Here is a 19,126-nt window from a genome sequence, read left to right as displayed (position 1 = left end):
ATAGGCTATATTTATCTTGTCTGTACTAATGAACTATTTAAAGCAATATGGAAAACATATTGAAATTATTTCAACATTTTGATCAGATTTTTATGGGAAAAAGGGAATACAGGGTTGCGCTGGTTACTCTCTAACCACCTTTGAATCTTAAAACCTAGTTAAAAGTTTTAATTTCTAATTAAATAAGTTCCCTCTTAAGTTTATGCGACCATTCCTTTCATAAAATCATTTATACTTGTGGCTTAACTTGTACAACCCTGGAGGTATTTTTATTTAACCTTTATACAATTGAGAACAAAATGGCTCACTTAAACATTCGATCGGATTCTACTGCAGGAATGAGGGCGTGGTGGGTACTAGTTGCTCAACAATCACTTTTGACTCTTGAATAGCGAATTAGAACTTTCAATCAAATGAGCTTCTTCTAAAGTTTATATGACAACCCCTTTAATAAAAACCTTGCATGCTCCCGGGGCACAATTTAAAATCCTTATTCCTGGGTTCTGAGGGGGTGTGTGAACCCTAAAGGTATTATTATATGATCTTTAGACTATATTGAACAGAATGGCTAAGACAAAATTTTGATCTGACACATTTGAAAAAAAAGAGTTAGGGAGGGGGGGGGGGTTATTAACCACCAACTGCTTTTTACAGTTAAAACAGAACTACAACTTTCAATTTTCAATCAAATAAGGCTCCTTCATAGTTTGTATAACCACCCAATATGCTACTGAGCCATACCTAGCGACCCTCGCAAATGGGTTCGGGGGGGGGGGGTAAGGGGGTTGGTAGTCATGTAAACCTCGAAGGCACTGGTGCATGATCTTTGGATCTTCAATAAAATGAAAACAAAAACTAAAAATTTTGAACATACATTTTGGGAAAAAGGCCGCAGAGGGAGTTAGTTTCCCTCGGATCACTTTTAACTCTTGAATAAGGAACCAAAAGTCTCTGTTTCCGATCAAATGAGCCTCCTTCAAATTCTTTACATCCACCCCTTCCATAAAAACCTTATTTGCGCCCTGGAAACAACATACGACCCTTGACCCGGACTCTGGGAGTTGCGTCAACCTCGAAGGTGATATTATATACTCTTCTGATTATTTGGAAGAGAATGACAAACTTAAATTTTCAATTGAATGTATTAAAAGAAAAGAGGGCACGGGGAGGGCCTTTTGCCCTCCAATCATTCTTGACTTAAAATAGTGAGCTAGTACTCTCAATTTCTGATCAAATGAGCCTTTTTCAAAGTTTATACTGCTTTCCCTTCTAAAATGACCTTATAAGCCCGGGGTTTGTAACTTACAATCCATACCTCCAGGGTCAGGGGATTACAACTTACAACCCGTACCCCCAGGGTCAGTGGGTTATGTCAACACCAGGGTTTTTGTTATCTGATCTTTAAACTATTTTGAACAAAATGAGTATCTAAACTTTTGATCAGATGCATTTGCAAAAAGGGTCTGGAGACTAGTTGCCTGTTGATCACATTTGTATCTTAAATAGGGCATTAGAACATACAATTTCTAGTCACATGAGCTCCCCGCAACGTTTACACGACAGACACTTCCTTAGAAACTGCCTCTGGAAAAACATCAATAGTAACAAAACATTGAAGGCTTATGGCCTTCACTATAGGTATGTATGGCTATAACATTGTCCCTGATATAGTTAGTTCAAGTAAGTTGAAAATATGTTTTTTTTTAGAGCTCATGTTTTTCGTCTGACAATCTGGTGAATATAAGTAAGTTGTATTTGCCAAGCCCACTTTTGGTTATTCCCTAGCCCGTCTAGGCCGGGGAAGGGCATTCTCCCTCTATTTAAATTGTCTGTTATGACTACCCTATTAATGAGACTCAGGTTCAAGGGTTCTTGCATTCAGAAATTATCTTGTAGTAAATCAAAATCGTTATCCCTTATTTTCAACTAGAAACCCGTTTCACCTTACAAATCACGCTTTGTAAATATCTCCCCCCCCCCTACACCCAAAATAATTCCACCACTTACACTGCTTATCCCAGATCCCATAATAAAAATTGAAACCCGACTCAGGAATTACTCTAAATCATCGAATGTGGCGTTTCCAAAATTCTTTTTTAAATTCCAAAATTTTTAGTTACTAAAGCAGAAAGTCTTAATTGCACAAGAGTAACAAACACAAGTTGTTATCAGAATTAAATCATATTGATCTAAAAGCTGGTACAGAAGTACATTCCCATGACCCGATGCCCCTTTTTGATACTTTCTGAATAATCCTCCCTTTTTAGCAATGACCTAGGAATAAAGCAGGTAGTTCGAGAAGCAATTGAAATCAGACTTAAGATTAAAAGTAATATTTCCTTAAATAGGGACTTGGGGGAATATTCAATGAATGCTCTATACACAAATTTTATTAAAAATGATCTTACAAAATATTTACAAAACCCAATAGACTTCACAGAGACAACACACTAGACAACACAGAACTAGTTGCAAAAAAACCTTTAAGATTACCTGCAAAAGGCAAGATTAGCAATAACAACCCTTGTTTTGATATTTGGAGATTTTTTTGCACATTGCCTTAAGTAAAAAATACTACGTCATACTAACCTGAGGCAATTTGAGATCCTGAAATCCACTTCTAACTCCCATTAATTTTGTTTCCTATCGAATACATTGGAAAAATTCTTGAAAATCAGAAGTCCTAGTTAAACTTAATTTCCATTGACCATTAAAAGGATTTGACTTTGTTAACCACATTACATTAGTTGAAAAATACGTCAGTGCATTGATCATCAATTTTTCCTGGTGAGAGTTTTTGCCTATTTTTTATCAAATTGATCACAGGTAGTCAGATATCAAAATCGTTATTTCAATTCCTTTCCTGTGCAGTAATCTTTTAGGCCCCCTCCTTTTTCAGTTACGGGTACCTGGCTAAGGAAGTATCTAACATATGGAAGTTTGCCAAATACCAAACAGTCGTCGAAACCTGCTTTCAGCATTTACTAGCTAAACACCTTGAAATAGCATGAGTAATAAATCGAAATACATGACAATGCCAATGTGTTTTCTTAACTTCTGCCCCATGTTTTAATTCTATCATTCCTGGAATTTCTGTGTCTTCCTTGAAATTAATTTGAGTGACAGTTTCTTTAAATTAAAGTAGATGTCCATGTTAAAGGTATTATTTATAGAACTAATGTGTCTATCTTCTTCTTCATGCTTCTAAATAAATTTAGCATCACACTTCCTATTCTTTAAGGATTTATACTTCCTCTGTCCACCCACTTCAGGAATATGCCTGCCCACTTTGGCACCCTGACATCTCCCAGGAAGAATAAGCACCCTGGCATCTCCCAGGAAGAATATAAATGAAGCGAATAATTTTCAAAGAAGGTGAGGCTCCACACTCTATTATTTTAAAATAAAAGTTAGTTTGGAGGCAATTGAGCTCGGGAGGTTTGCGTTGCACCTCCGTTTGCAAAGAATACAACAACAGGTCATTGCACATAAATAAATTTTCCCAAAAAACACTCCCCACCCAGATTCCTCCCGCATCAGGTCGTTTCTGCATCCGTTCCTACATTTTATTCTATTCGCTTGCTTATTTCCAGATATCATTCCCTTCGATAAAGAGAAAATAAACAAAATAGCATACTAGCTTCCCTCATTTATTATTTGTTACTTGTACTGTCCAAGTTTCGAATTTGTTAACTTTTTTGCTTTCTCCTTCGTTTTTAAATATCCATTAAAAATGTTAATTTTTATTAATTTTCATTAGCTTTAGTGGTGAGGTGGCTCCAGTTTAAGCGGGGCCCATCCCTTTCGAATCCCGGCAAGGACACTTTTTTGTTAAAAATTTCTGCAATACGCAGGTGTTTGTTAAATAATAGGGGGATCGTTTACTTATGCAAATGGATTCTGTGGCGGCTTTAAGTAATGGGGTGTTTTTACTTGGGCAAATGGATGCAGATGGTTTCTACGCAGTATTGTGTTTACTTATGCTAGTGGATATAGGTAGGCTTCTTGTTACGTAGTAGGGTTTTTTTACATATTTAAATGGAGTCAGGTAGTTGTTAAGTAAAATGGTTTGTCTACTTATGCCAAAATTTTCGTTGGATTTTATGTAATATGAAATGTTAGTTGGTTCGTCAAGCAAGGAAGTTTCAGTTGTAAAAAAAATATCATGGTCCAATATTTACATGTGAAGAAGATTGAATCTTAAATGACTTTTTTTGGTTTATGTGGAACTTTATCATGAGCTAAATTGGTTTTGAAGGTCAATGACACGTGACATGTTAGAAAGTACAGTAGCGTAGCAGTAGAAAGTACAAGGGGTTGTCGGCTAACCCGGGATAAAACTCAAACCAAAAATTCTCAAACGAGACAGCAGCCAGTAGAGAAAATCACTAAAAATAACGCGGATATTTCACCTGTATCTAAACTAGGCGTCCTCAGCACAAGATAAAAAGAAAACACACCAAACTAAAAAAAATAAAACCACCCCCAATAATAACAAATACAAGTGTCGCTACAGATTCACGAAGGGAAAAGAAGCTATTAGAGTTACTTCAATGAAAATATCAAAGCAACTGAGGAAAAACCATGAAAATTGAAACTAAGTTAAACATTCTGTTGCAAAATGATCCTCTTGTCAGCTAATTTTGAAGCAACCCTTTTTGGTCTAGTAGGTAATCTGGTCCCCAGGTGATCGTGTAAAATTTTATTCCGTTATTGACTATTCATTCATTTTTCAAAAGAAATCATAAATTAGGTCAATATTTAAATTCCCCATGGCTCTATTTATTGAAAGATTAGCAAACATCTGATTTTTAATTTCTTTAGCCTCCATCACCCACTGAGAGAAACCCCTATCATTAGAAATGCTTTTAGCCTTGTCAAATTGTATAAAATATTCAGGATGAAAGAATGTATGTTCAACCAGAGCCGAAACAAAACTTTAAGTAGACTTTCTTAATTGTAGGGTTTTTTTTTCTATTGAGTTGCGATACTCAATAAATCTTTCAATAAATTGTTGGTGAATTCTACCAATATAAAACTTTCCACAAGAACAAGAAAAATTTATACGCCCTTAAAACTAGGCTAGAGCTCGTTGTAAATAAATTCTTGTTGGAAATAAATTCTTGTTGGAAATAAATCTTTAAATTCTTTAAATCCTTCCCATAATTAAGGAAACTACCTAATGTCTCACTGATTGGAAACACTGTGAAACTCCAATAGCCCTATTGTTATGTTTAATGCGTCTATTTTTTATTATTTTATCAATGAATTTAATCAGGTAACTATTACAAAATAAAATATCCCTCAAATACAACAATTCTGAATCCTAGAACTTCCGGGAACAAAATCTGAAAGCTCTATTCACCACTGCAATCACAACCCCTCGTTTCACTAAAATAGGGTGGCACAAATGAAAGTTCAAATATCTGTTACTGTCTGTACGCTTTCTATATATTGAGAACAGTGAATGGAAATCACTTTGATTCAATAGGATATCAAGAAAAGGTTTTTCCTCAAAGTTTGTTAGTTTGTCATTTTCCTCAAACTCCACTGTAAATTTTACATTGTTATCAAAATTATTTAAATGTAAATGGAAAAGGTCTAAGGACTCTAAACTGTGTTTCCAAATACAAACCACATCGTTCATGAATCTGCCTCAGAAACAAAGGGAGAGCCTAAAACTCTGTATTGTGAAGGTTTCAATTGAGTCAATGAAGAGATTTGCCAACAAGAGAGAGAGAGATGCATTTGGAAACACGATTATAAGGGGAATTTTTCCATGACTCAATTGCACTAGCACTTTTCACAAAAGTCAAAGCGAATTTTGAAGCTATTTCACGTCGATAAATGACGATTCAGTGTAGGTTTGTGTACCCGTAATAATATGTCGTTCATTCGTGACTGCGTGTGAATCAATCAGTTTGATATTATTTCTAACAGCTGCCGAGGGGAAAGACTATTACACCAGCTTAAGCAGCAACTACTCTTCGCAGAGTAGAATTGGACAGAGCAAAATGTAGCTTTATATCAATCTTAAAATTGGGTGGCAACTACTGAGGAATACTAAAAATCTCACGATTTATTTTTCCAGGCAAGAGTAAATCTAGTTGTCAAATTTCTAAGTATATTCCTATTGTCATTGTCCGTTTTATATTCATATCTTATAGCTAAAACTCTTAATTTCTTGTAGGATATTAGAGTCGTCAACATGAATTGTATAAGACTTGCACCGTTTGGAGTATTATTGCTTTTGCTCACCAAGGTTCCATTTTCATAGGATAACATAATTTCCGTGAGTTAAAATATCAAATTTTTTCTAATTTTTCCTCTCCCTTCAGCATCCCAGATAGTCAAATTGGTGAAAACGACTTTAACAAGTCAATTTGTACAGGTGCCTGACACACATACTAATTTTCGTCGTCCTAGCACGTCCAGAAGCACCAAACTTGCCAAAGAAAAGGACCCCTCTAGCTCCCGCAAAGAGAGCCGATCCAGTTCGGTTACTCTTCCCATGGATTGTAAAATCACTCTTTTTGTCATCAATTTTTATATGTTTACTTTCAGCAAGATAGGTCAAGAGTCTTTTATGTTGCCTGCGACACGAATGAGGCATTCGGTTTACAAAACTTGATTAAAATTTAGATAAATCTTCTTCCTGTGTTGGTGGCGGTGGAGGTGAGTATTGAGGTTGATCAATGATATTTAGTTTGAGCGGTCTTCCACGGCAGGGTTTATGCTGATGGACACATCGAAGGGCATTTTGAATCAAAATTCATTTATCATCGTACACAATTGTCTCACTATCAATAAATTTATCAAGAATATTTCCAAAATGCACTTTTGGTGAAAGACCAAGTACTATCGACGTCAATTTGTAAGGTTTAACCATTTTCTAGAGAATAGTATTTACAAGCACCGCAATTACTGGCAGTAACAATAAAAAGAATCTACCACCTGCTTGACCAGGCCGTGTTATTTTGGAGTCTTTTCGTTTCTTTTTGCAAGCTATGGGAGGTAGAAGTGAACAACGTTGCTTTGTCCGTTGCTTAACTGATCCTGGTAGTTAAACATTGCCTTCAGTTAAATTATAAAAAGCTTAGAGAGGAGACTAATGAATTCATTGCCCATGCCACGTTTTAGTATAGCATTCTTAACAAGCAGTTTTGAATTATCGAGGACGGACAGTAAGTCTCTATTTTCATGCTATTTCTTGAGTGTCATGATGGCAACTAATGACCGTTTTACTACTCAAGGGTTGATATACGGTAATTTCCTTATAAAAATATCTTTGATCACAAGTTACTCCTCGGGTGGGTTTTGATCGAGACCCAACAGAATGTAACCATAGGGTTTATTACTAGCTTCATTGTATGACGATTGTAAAATTTCGATTCACCAAGATGTATTTCCTTTTTTAAAGTTACAAGAGAGCTTGAATCACAAACAACCCTATAGATGATATAGTAAGTACAATTCGAAGCAAGTTTGCTCATACATTTGCTCTAATGAAAAAGATTGGGAAGAACTACAGTTACGGAAATTCTTTCATGATGAGGTAGGACCATTCATAACTGTAACATCTCCTGAGACCATTCTTCATTGCATACAGCTAAATAGTAGATAATTAACCACGAGTTAGATTCAATGATATTAAACACGTTAAGTCCCCGTATGAATATTATGTCTAGTGGAATAGTCTTTATTTTATCAAAGGATTCTTGCCACAGACTATAGTAATATACATATTGTTAGGATTTTCTAAAAATATTTTGTCACGTTGAATTATTTTCTATAAGAGTTTTGTTTTAAAGACGTTGAAGTTCCGCAAAAAAAACCATCTGAATAGAAATTTTATATTGATTGGTTTTACTCATATGGCATTAAAATACAACTAATCTAAATTAATGTCAATCTGTTGAATAAATAGCAAAGAGAAACAAAAATAAAATACAGGTTTTCTTTAATATATATATATACTAAAAAAATAAAAAAAACTATTTACATGGGACGTAAAAAAACTAGGATATCTTAAAAAGCACTTGAGGCTGCCTCTTTCCAGAGAGTGGAAATAGCCACTGCGACAGGAAAAGGCCAGGCCGGAAGTAGTTTCACCCACTGCGGTGGGCGAAGGCCGGCCATAGGGGGCTAGAGTGTGGGATGAATGTAAATTCATTATATAATATTAAGCACTATTGAAAACAATGAATCTGCCTTACGCAAAAAAAAACGAAAAAATATATAGCACTACAAGACACATTGCTAAGCTTGAGACTGAGTAAAGAGACCTTCCTCCCACCAACTAATGAGATTTCTTTAGACCGAGAGAATGTCTGTACTCTGCATATACGTCTAGATTTGCAGCAAGGCAGCGGCCGGGTAGTTGTACTCTTTCACCGTCCATAGGCATAAAGACTGTCCAATATGACTGACATGGCATTTTTTTAACTATACCTGTGTAGTTTTTATATTTTAGAGAGTAAGTCCCCGTGATTTTCACTTTTGGTATTAAATTATTTTCTAAACAGTTTCTACAAACGCTAATGTAAAAAATGTCCTTTACATACTGTGAAGGCACCCCTTTGAAGGCTTTATTATGTCCTCATTGTGTGTTTGCACACAGTAATCTTTGAACCTGCAAGCACACACTTGGATATCAAGTCACTCCCCGTCTCAGATTTAAAAATAATAACTTATTTGGGACCTGCCCCTTCACTACCTCTGGGTAAATTTATGCCTCTCAGGTGGTGTAGTCCATTTAAGAGCTAATTTACTCAATATCTTCCAAATCATTCAACAGGTTCTTGGATTTAACTTTCAACAGGAGTAAATCAGGGTCTCCATAAAGCACTTGAACTTGCCCCTTTCCGGCAATTTTAGTTTTCACACATTGTATTAAAATTCCAACATGAGTTTTTCGCAATGTCCAAAATAGCTCTGCCAGCGGCAATACTTTTATTTGAAATAATGTTTCTTTTCTCCTATATAAAAGAACTATGTTTAAGTTTATGATCATTAAAGATGGGAAAATCGGATCTGCAATGATTTGGGCACATTCTTTTGGGTCTGTTATAACGTCACTGCGACTCCTATTACGCAGACTCTTGCAGATCTTACCAAGTGCTGAATTTGCAATGAGTTTAAGATATTTTTTAAAACCTTCATTTGTGCTTCAGAGCGTTTACTGATAAAAGTGTCTATAAAGGTCTTAATGTAAGGCTTTTGATTGAATTGGAGGGCTCTATAAATCTTGGTGATCTTGAAAGCGTTGGCCAGCATCCGCCCTAAAAGAATGTGACATGTTGACTCTATGAGTTTTTTTGACACCGGTCTCTTTCTGCACGGGAAAATAGAATATCTTACCGAGTCATGAAGTTCCACGGGTAATTAACCATCAATTTCGAAAAATAACTAGGGATTCATTCTCCTCAACAGTGAAAATTTCGGAGAAACTTCAGTTGCAAGGATTTTCCAGCTATTTGTAATTCCCACACAGCAGAGAGTAGTAAGACACTGCCAACGGAAAAAAGGGAGTTAATACCCAGAAAAACTGAATTTGACTTTTCATTGATGTGAGGTCCAGATGGATCAGTTTTTAGGATACTTCCAGGATCTTCATGAAAAACATACTCTCCCTTCATGGATGTGCTGATTCACGTCGGTAATCAGATCTATTTCTTTTTTCCTGATGTAAGAATTACATCCATCACCAGATAAGGAGTTGAATAATCAAACAGTTCGTGGTAGCGAACTGTAGTAAGGAGCGACCCGGCTCAATAGTAACCAAAACTGTAAACTCTTGGAATTTTGATACCAATACCTACATCAAAAGAATCGCATTTTAATGCTGATTTTAAATATATAAGTTTCATCGAGTTTATTCTTACCCATCAAAAGTTACGAGCCTGAGAAAATTTACGTTATTTTAGAAAATAGGGGGAAACGCCCCCTAAAAGTCATAGAATCTTAACGAAAATCACACCATCAGATTCAGCGTATCAGAGAATCCTACTGTAAAAGTTTCAAGCTCCTATCTACAAAAATGTGGAATTTTGTATTTTTCGCCAGAAGGCAGATCACGGATGCGTGTTTATTTGTTTTTGTTTTTTTTCCCAGGGGTGATCGTATCGACTCAGTTGTCCTAGAATGTTGCAAGAGGGCTCATTCTAACGGAAATGAAAAGTTCGAGTGCCCTTTATAAGCGACCAAAAAATTGGAGGGCACCTAGGCCCCCTCCCACGCTACTTATTTTACCAAAGTCAACGGATCAAAATTCTGAGATAGCCATTTTATTCAACGTAGTCGAAAAACCTTATAACTATGTCTTTGGGGACGACTTACTCCCCCATAGTCCCCATGGGAGGGGCAAAAAGTTACAAACTTTGACCAATGCTTACATATAGTAATGGCTATTGGGAAGTGTACAGGCGTTTTCAGGAGGATTGTTTTGGTTGGGGGAGGGGTTTAGAAGAGGGGATATGCTGGGGAACTTTCCATCGATAATTTGTCATGGGGGAAGAAAATCTTCATGAAGGGAGCGCAGGATTTACTAGCATTATTTAAAAAAAAACAATGAAAAAATAAATATGAAAAAGTTCTTTCAGCTGGAAGTAAGGAACAGCATTAAAACTTAAAACAAACAGAAATTATTACCCATTTGAGGGGCTCACCTCCTCCTAATACCTCGCTCTTTACGCTAAAGTATTTTTAGTAATTTCAACTATTTATTCTGCGGCTTTTGTGATTCTGGGGTCATTCTTAATGAATTGGGACAAAATTTAAGCTTTAGTGTAAAGAGCGAGGATCTGACAAAGGGCGAACCTCCTCATATATGTAATAAAAATATGAGAATACAAAAGTTCTTCACGTAAGCTAATTTATAAGTTACGTAAATATTTTACTAATTAAAATATTCGTAAAAAAATAAAAGTTCTAATTGCCTTTTTAATTAACCAAAAAATCGGAGGGCAACTAGGCTTTCTCCCCCGCTCTTTTTTTCTCAAAATCATTCGATCAAAATTATGAGAAAGCCATTTAGCCTAAAAAAAATATATACAAATTTTGTTTTAATTATTCCTCTGCGGAGAGCCAAAATCAAAACATGCATTGATTCAAAAACGTTCAAAAATTAAATAAAAAAACAAGTTTTTTTAACTGAAAGTAAGGAGCGACATTAAAACTTAAAACGAACAGAAATTACTTCGTATATGAAAGGGGCTGCTTCCTCATCAACGCCCCGCTCTTTACGCTAAAGTTTTTTACTGTTTTAAAAAGAAGAATTGAGAGACAGAGTCAAACTTTAGCGTAAAGAGCGGGGCGTTGATGAGGAAGCAGCCTCTTTCATATACGAAGTATTTTCTGTTCGTTTTAAGTTTTAATGTCGCTCCTTACTTTCAGTTAGAAAAACTTGTTTTTTTTATTTAATAATAACCAAAATCCAACCGAAATTCCTGATAGATTTTGTCCGCATTTTTATAGACAATATCCAACCAGGTCAACACCTTCACTTGCTACAAACATTTTAAAACAATCATCCGAATTTTTTTTGCATCCATGGCCCAAACTTATTAGCAAATTCATAGCCGGCAGTACGCATTGACAATTGTGAAGTTTTCTTATGATACACGGCAAGATGATTGCCGGGAATTTTTTCTCACACGGCCTCAAGGTGGAATTATAGTACTCGTACGAGTATATGGCCTTGCACTTTAATAAATCATACATTTCATCACGTAGAAAGCGCTGTCTTAGGAGGAGGAAACTATTTAAATCATCTCTTTTTTGTGCTTGAATCAATTGGCTTAAGGGTTTGGGGAAAAACTATAGTAACCTAAAAAAACAGATTTATTCAAGTATATATTATTGTTTTTAACTGTTTTCCATTTGAGTTCTAAGAGCTCCAACTTCTCAGATGATTTGGGTATTATGTTATATAAATAAAACCCATCTACCCATGCACTATCTACAACTTCACCTTTCTGCAAACGTGCCAGCAATTGTAAAATGAATTTAATATCTTAGTCAGAATTGCGCAAGTAAATCGGTAGAATATACTCTTGCTTGAATTTTAAAATACATCATGTATGTGCAATGAAACAAAAGCTGTCCCCCCCCCCCTATGCAATATGATTACTTAAATAATCATGAACGCAACTGACATTTCCCTACAAATCAAGACAAATTTCCCCATTACTCTAAACAATTTTCCCGTTGCATATCCAACACATTTCGTCATATTCAATTACAAACTCATCCTCTGGTGACAGAGTCAATGGATACTTTACGTTGCAGAGCCTTAAAATTGATTTACTGGCTTTTTAATAAGTTCAACCATAGCTACACCTACAATATCTTCCCCACCCAATGTCTCAAACACTTCTGCCACACGCATGGTACTACTCGAGTTTTTTTTTAGCATGGCCATAAGAGACTGCCATGGCTTCATGTTATTTAGTTTGATTCGAGTTTGATGCATCGAGCAAATCCATGAGTTTACCTTCGATGTCCAAATCCATTTTGTCGCTCTGCAAGAGGATATTTTGTAAATTCTTGAAACCCAATGTATTATTGTCAACTGAAGACGTCTCTAACAATTGGTAATCATGAAGCTTGCGGTGCTTCAAGTGATCTTTCAATTTTAAATCTGCATGAAAACCTGATACACATTGGAAAATAATGGCGTGAAGTGCAACCTTTCCCTTGACTTAGAAGTCGACTGCTGTGGAGATATAAAAAAATCCAATTGTATCAGGTTCCATGGAAGGCTCATAAGGAAACCATACAAAGGGTTTCGCCGATTCAACTGAAGGAGACCAAATTGAATATAAAACCCCTTTTTATCTTAGAGTTCCCTTTCTTCATACTCTGTATCATACTGTAACGCTGAAACACCAAACCTTACATGCTCGTGCACCCTCTCAAAACTGACTATCCCCTTAAATGTCACAGGATATTGCCCTTTCAAACAGTTAAAGTCTACTTTAGGAAACTCTGTTCCTTACTAACCCCCATTAACTGCCAATTGATCCAAATGCATATTACTAGCATTCTTTTTTTTGGGTTTATGTCTTGCGATGAGGACTGAATACTTCAAGTACTTAAGCCCTGAGTCAAAAGAAACGTGTTGTATACCCTTATAACTCTCTAAATCTGCATTATTTTTATGTAAAATTCTTCTTTCCCCTCCCACCTCTTAAAACAAATTCTTTTTTAAACTTTGTAAATTTTAAATCTAAATTTTCAATAAATGAAACTACTGACCAACTCCCATTTTTATCATAACCCTGCACCCTTTTCAAAGAGCTTTCCACACAGTTAGATAAAAAAAAACCTAAAACTATGTAAGTTTGGTTGAAGTGTCTGCATCATCTTTATTTTTAGGCAATGCGAGTACGTATCGCCTAACTTTTAATATTTTTTTTTGCTATAGATGCTTTAACACTGGCCCGACCCCTCGCCTCCAAAATCTGTTGTTCAAGAAGGGCCTGAATCATGCCTACATATGAGTGTATTAGGTTACCTCCATCCTTGATAATACTCTTCACTTGTAATGGAGTTGATGGGGTCTCTGAACTTAGTCATAAAAACATAAATTTTGCGCAAAACAGAATCGACTAAATAGAACTCTGGTAATATAGGAGGTCGAACCTCCTCCAATTTTTCCTACTCCCTCTGCTTTTACTCCTGACGGTCACTATGAACATTCTGGGGAGCGGTTGTTCTTTGGTCTGTTAAGTCTCTCGACGGTGTTGGGGTCTCAGAGTACAGAGATGTCTCAATGTACGTGCCTTGAGATGTTGGTTTTCATATTTGAGCCTAGAAAAAGTAATAAGAGAATCTTAGCTCATTAAAACACTTTTGATTTCATCCTGGAAAAGAATCTATAGTAGGCTGAAAAAGAATACAATATTATTCTGAAAATTTTTGAAGGGACAAATCCTCTGAAATTTTCACTACCGCTTAAAGGAGCAATGATCACAAATTATTCCGTAAACAGACCCAAAGTGGGCGTTGGAATGTAAAAACACCCCATACTGCCCGTTAAAAGAGGTAAAAACCGGATAGTACCACATACATGGGGGAAGTTGCCCCCTCTTTACGTTTCAGCTATTAGAATCTTCTCCCTTTAAAATAAGTAAATAAAAATATATAGAGGGTGTGTCTGTTTCCATTTATTGTCCTCAAAGGAGATCAAGGAGCAAATTATCTGTTATATTCTGAAAATCATCATTGGTGGCCTGAAAAAGAGTGAGAATTTTTATTCCCATGAAACAGCTATGATTTTAAGCTGAAAAGAAACCTAATATTAAGCTTAAGACAAAACTCATTATTCATTTAAGGACTAGGATCCTCAAATTCCCCTCCTTAGAGGCAAGGAGCCCTTTCAATAGTAAAATGTTACTAAAGTATGGTTCGTATACTCAGGCTAGTCTTGGACCATCAATATTCTAATAGTCTGAAAAATTTCCCTCACATAAAAGTTTATTTTTACCGTTAAAGAATTGGGAAAAAACCACTTAATTTAGGACCATGAAACCCCCTTATGGACCCTCAAAAACAATCGGGAGGTTTTTTTTCCATTATTAAGCAGAAGAGAAACCAATTTTCTTAGGATGGGGCAAAGTCCTCCTCCCCTCTCAGGGGTATCAAACAAGGCCCCTGAAATCATAGTTATTTTTTCCATGCCAAAAACTTCAAGTTTTTTAACGCTAAAACATTAAGCTTTTCGAGAAATATCTATGGTTCCAGCGTGTAAAGGGTCCTACATTCTTATTTTTCATGAAAGTTAAAGGGGCAGGATTCTTCCCTCTTTGAAGGGGGCCCACGGAAGGGTGAGCCATTTCGCCATGTATATGGGCAGCATTCTCCCCACTTCTCTGGGGCCCACGGAGGGGCTGGAAATTTCACCATTTATAGGGGCATTGGTCTGAATTTTCTTAAAAAATAGAATTGGTTGAAAATCATAGTTTTCCGTTAAATTCGCTTCTAGTAGTCCAATTCCCGAAGCGTATCCTCAAAATTCTTGGAATAAAAAATAAAATGTTTTTGTTTTTCACAAATAGCTTGAGCCCAGTTTCATTATGTCCACAGTTAAATTTAATTCATCTCTATTGTACTCCACAACTGCTATATCAATGTTTGTAGCCTTCCCAATCTCCAACTTAAATTGTTAGCTTTTGAAGTAGTTTCCACAGTCAGCAAGGATGAAAATGAAAATCATGAAAAAAAAAGATTTTCAAAGAAAAGAAAAGATTACAACTGGTGCTTAAAAAATTTGCAATCATTCTGCTGCCAAAGTTTTTTCATTCCTGGGGAAGAGTTCAAAATCTCGACTACAATATGGCAATCAATTGAAATTAAGAGTTTCGTTTGGACCCAAATACACTGATTCACGTTTAATTCCTTAAAGGGTGATAAAATAAACCTTCTAGGTGTTTCAAAATACCCTCCTTGGACATAGTTTAGTAATAAAACCCGTCTTCAAAAGTCTCAATGAAATTTGAGAGTCCCAAACAATGGTTTGATACAATAATAAAAGAACTGATAATAATAAAATATGCTTTAATCGACGAAAACTTACCAAACGTCTAGCAGCCTTGGATGCAACAAGATCACTAGGGTTCTTCCAAGATAGATTTCAAACAAGCTAGAATCCCAAATAACACAGTTCATGCACCTTTGACAAAGGCTTACCTTTAAAAATATCTTTTTATCAAAACATGAAGGCTTATCAACTCTCCTATAAATCATAAAATTAGTTTTATTAACATTCACTGACAAAAGGCTAAAACTTGTAAATACAAAAGGCATTTAAATACCCTATTTACTTTCAACAACAAATCATCAACAGATCGATTAGACACAGAGAAAGCAGTATCATCTGCAAAAGTCGTAATACAACACTCAGGTCAGTAGAAACGCATTGGATCAACATACACAAGGTATAGAAGTGGTCCCAAAACAGACCCCTGGGGTGCACCACACCTCACTTGAAAAGGAGGAGGAGAAAATACATCGTTTAATATAACTTTAATAGATCTACCACATAGAAAACTATTAAACCACTTCAAATAGTTACAACGAACTCCAAGGGATTGCAGACGTTTGAGCAGATTAATAAAATCCACTGTATCGAATCCTTTTCTAAAATCGACAAAAATAGTCAAGTGGATTTCACCACGTTCAAAGCATTTATTTACAGTATCACAAAGGGAATGCACGGTGTCCAACGTCAAGTGACCTTTCCTAAAGCCGAACTGGTTTTCATTTAAAATCTCCGTTTTTAGAAGGTGATCATAAAGCCTTTTATGCACAATTTTTTCGAATATTTTTGAAAACAAGGGTAGGATTGATATGGGTCTTTTCACAATCATTTCCAATAAAAACTTTACATGTTCCCATAAAAACGAGCATGACAGCTCGTTTGGCTCAAAACTCTTGCCCTGAGGTCTTTGGAGGGTTTTCATCCCAAAGACAGAATTAACGGTCCTTTTAATTAAGTTGAACAAAACGACACTCCCAGAGTTTTTATTTGATTTGCCGAGAAACAGTTGGGGGAGGGAAGGGATTGGTTGCTCTCTAGTGTCGTTTCATTCTTAAAGAGGATACTAGAACCTTCAGTATCCCATGGAATGATTTCTTTAGAAATGATATGACAATTCTTTCCTAATGAAGTGCCTTGGTCCAAAATAAAATTCGTCCCAACTTGTTCATTGTTCCAACTTGTTCCAACTGTTCATTTGAAGTATCAATTATTCTAGAATTATGATTTGTGGTTAGTTTGAATTTGAATCATCATACGTTTCTAGATCTGCTGGTTTTAAAATCAATATGGCTCTTTACTTTTCTTTGAAAACATATTTCCCAAATAGCTTCTAGAATTAATTTTGATCGTTCTTTATTGCAAAAGATTGTCATATTTTTATAGCGAATATTTCTCCAGCTTTCCTGTATTTACATTGGGAATTAAAATATATGGTTCTAGTTCTAATTAATATGTTTTAATTTATTGGAACTTCCCCTCAACGTAGATTGTAGGCCAACGCTACCATAAGACTCTACAGAACATCACAGAGAAAGTCACACTTTACAGAGAGAAGTAGAAGACTTTACACCATTAAGCCTATTAACGTAAGGTTTTAATAGATATTAGCTTTAGTTAGTATAAAGTCATCCTATGGATTGGTATTGGAGTGACAGAATTGTTTGTGATCTTGTTGATTCAATATATTATTTGTTTGCTATCTTGAGTTTGTCAGGAGCTCGAAAGCGGAAATTGGCAGTCTTGAAGAAAGAAAAAGAGGCAGAAAATCAGTCTTCTCAGAGCTGATGTATTAAGAAACAGAAACCATCAACATGTGAACTGGCTCAGCGAGTGACAGTCCATCCGATCAAGCAATCAGGAAACAAAACACCCAGAGACTGTCGCAGGTCTGTCGGAGCCTCAGTTTCAGCGACATACGCCTCAAGATGAAGAGTATCGCCGGTCTAGCGGCCCTACGGACATTTCTTTGTCCTCTCTCGATCCACCATCCCAACCAAAACTAGTACAATACCCTGTGCAAGTGACGGCAAACGGCCATCCGAAACGGTCATTCAATGCTTCATATTATGGAAAGTACCCATGGCTGGAGTATTCCGTCCAGGATGATTCTGTTTACTGCTTCTAGTGCAGACACTTTGGCGGCACATCTACTTTTCCCTGGCAGAGGTACGGGTCTATACCTTTCATGAACATTGGCGTGAGAAGATGGAAATACATCTCTAACGTCCTCGAACAGCATACTAGAAGTGACCAAAACAAGGACAGTGCAGTTTCATGGACGAAGTTCAAAGCCATACAAACTAAGAAGATGTAACCAATCGCGTCTGCTTTGATGACAGACAAAGACAACGAAGTCAAGGAGAACAGAGAGCACGTAAAAGCCTTATTAAAAGTAACAGCTCAATTGGAGTGACTCGGCACTGCCTTTAGGGGGTATGACGAAACAGAATCCTCGACAAACAAGGGAAATTTTGTCAAGACGTGCAGTCTTCTCGCAGAGTACTCTCCTACACTCTTCAACAAGCTACAGAGACGGTACGATCACAACACATCCCCACTACACATTCATATACATCTGGTATATGAATACCAGAACGATCTTATTTCGGTGATCAGTTCCAGGCTTTAGCGAACGATAATGCAAGAATTAAAAAGTTCCAAATACTTTGCCGTTCTGGTCGACGGAACGAAGGACAACTCGAAGAAAGAGCAGCTTACCATTCTTCTTAGGTAGTTCGACGAAGGAAAAGTAAAAGAAAGACCGATCAGATGCTATCACATGAAGAACCTGGACGCCGAAAGTCTAGCAAATTTTAATACATGACACAGTGACAAGAATTGGACTCGATTGAAACTACTGTGTTGCGCAGTGCTAAGACGAAGCAAGCGTAATGAGCGGACCATTCTCCGGTGTTCAAGCTCATTTGAGACCGATATTGCCACAGGCATTCTACATTCATTGCCATGCACATAAGCTAAATTTGGTCATTGCGAGCTGTGTTGAATCTGTCAGCACTGTTTGCTCTTTTTTTCACTGGTCCAGACTATATACACATTCATTTCAAACAGCAACACTCGACATCAGTTGATTGTTGAGGCCCAGAAGGCTGCCAAACTGCAAGTTCTGGAGCTGGAAAGAAGAGCTGCCACACGATGGTCTTACTGGTATCGATCTACATCGAAGGTTAGACTCCGATATGAATACATTTTAGCTGTATCGTCTGCTCTAAGCGAGGGAGCCGGTGGCGATGCACAGGCAGAGGCAGCTGGATTACAGAAGAAGATGGAATCGTTCCTTGTTATCTTCCAATTGCACTACATAGAAGCAATAATGCGAGAGACGAAATCGCTGTCGCAGCAGCTCCAGACCGTCAACTTGGTTATTTCTCGATCGCGCACCCTGATTCACGCCACAAGAAGCGAACTCACCGACCTGCGTTCAGATGCTTCATCCGTATCTCTTTTCGAGAAGGTTAAAGAGTTTGCAACAAAACTCAAAATTGAAGTACCTGCTGTGAATCAACCCGCAACTAAACCCTCCTCTGTTGGTCAGCAAGGACGACCTCAAAGAACTCAAAAGATCAC

This window comes from Artemia franciscana, chromosome 7 (genome assembly GCF_032884065.1).
Source record: "Artemia franciscana chromosome 7, ASM3288406v1, whole genome shotgun sequence".
Classification (NCBI taxonomy): Eukaryota; Metazoa; Arthropoda; class Branchiopoda; order Anostraca; family Artemiidae; genus Artemia; species Artemia franciscana.
The sequence above is the reverse complement of the archived record's forward strand: the minus strand, read 5'-3'. Positions refer to the sequence as shown.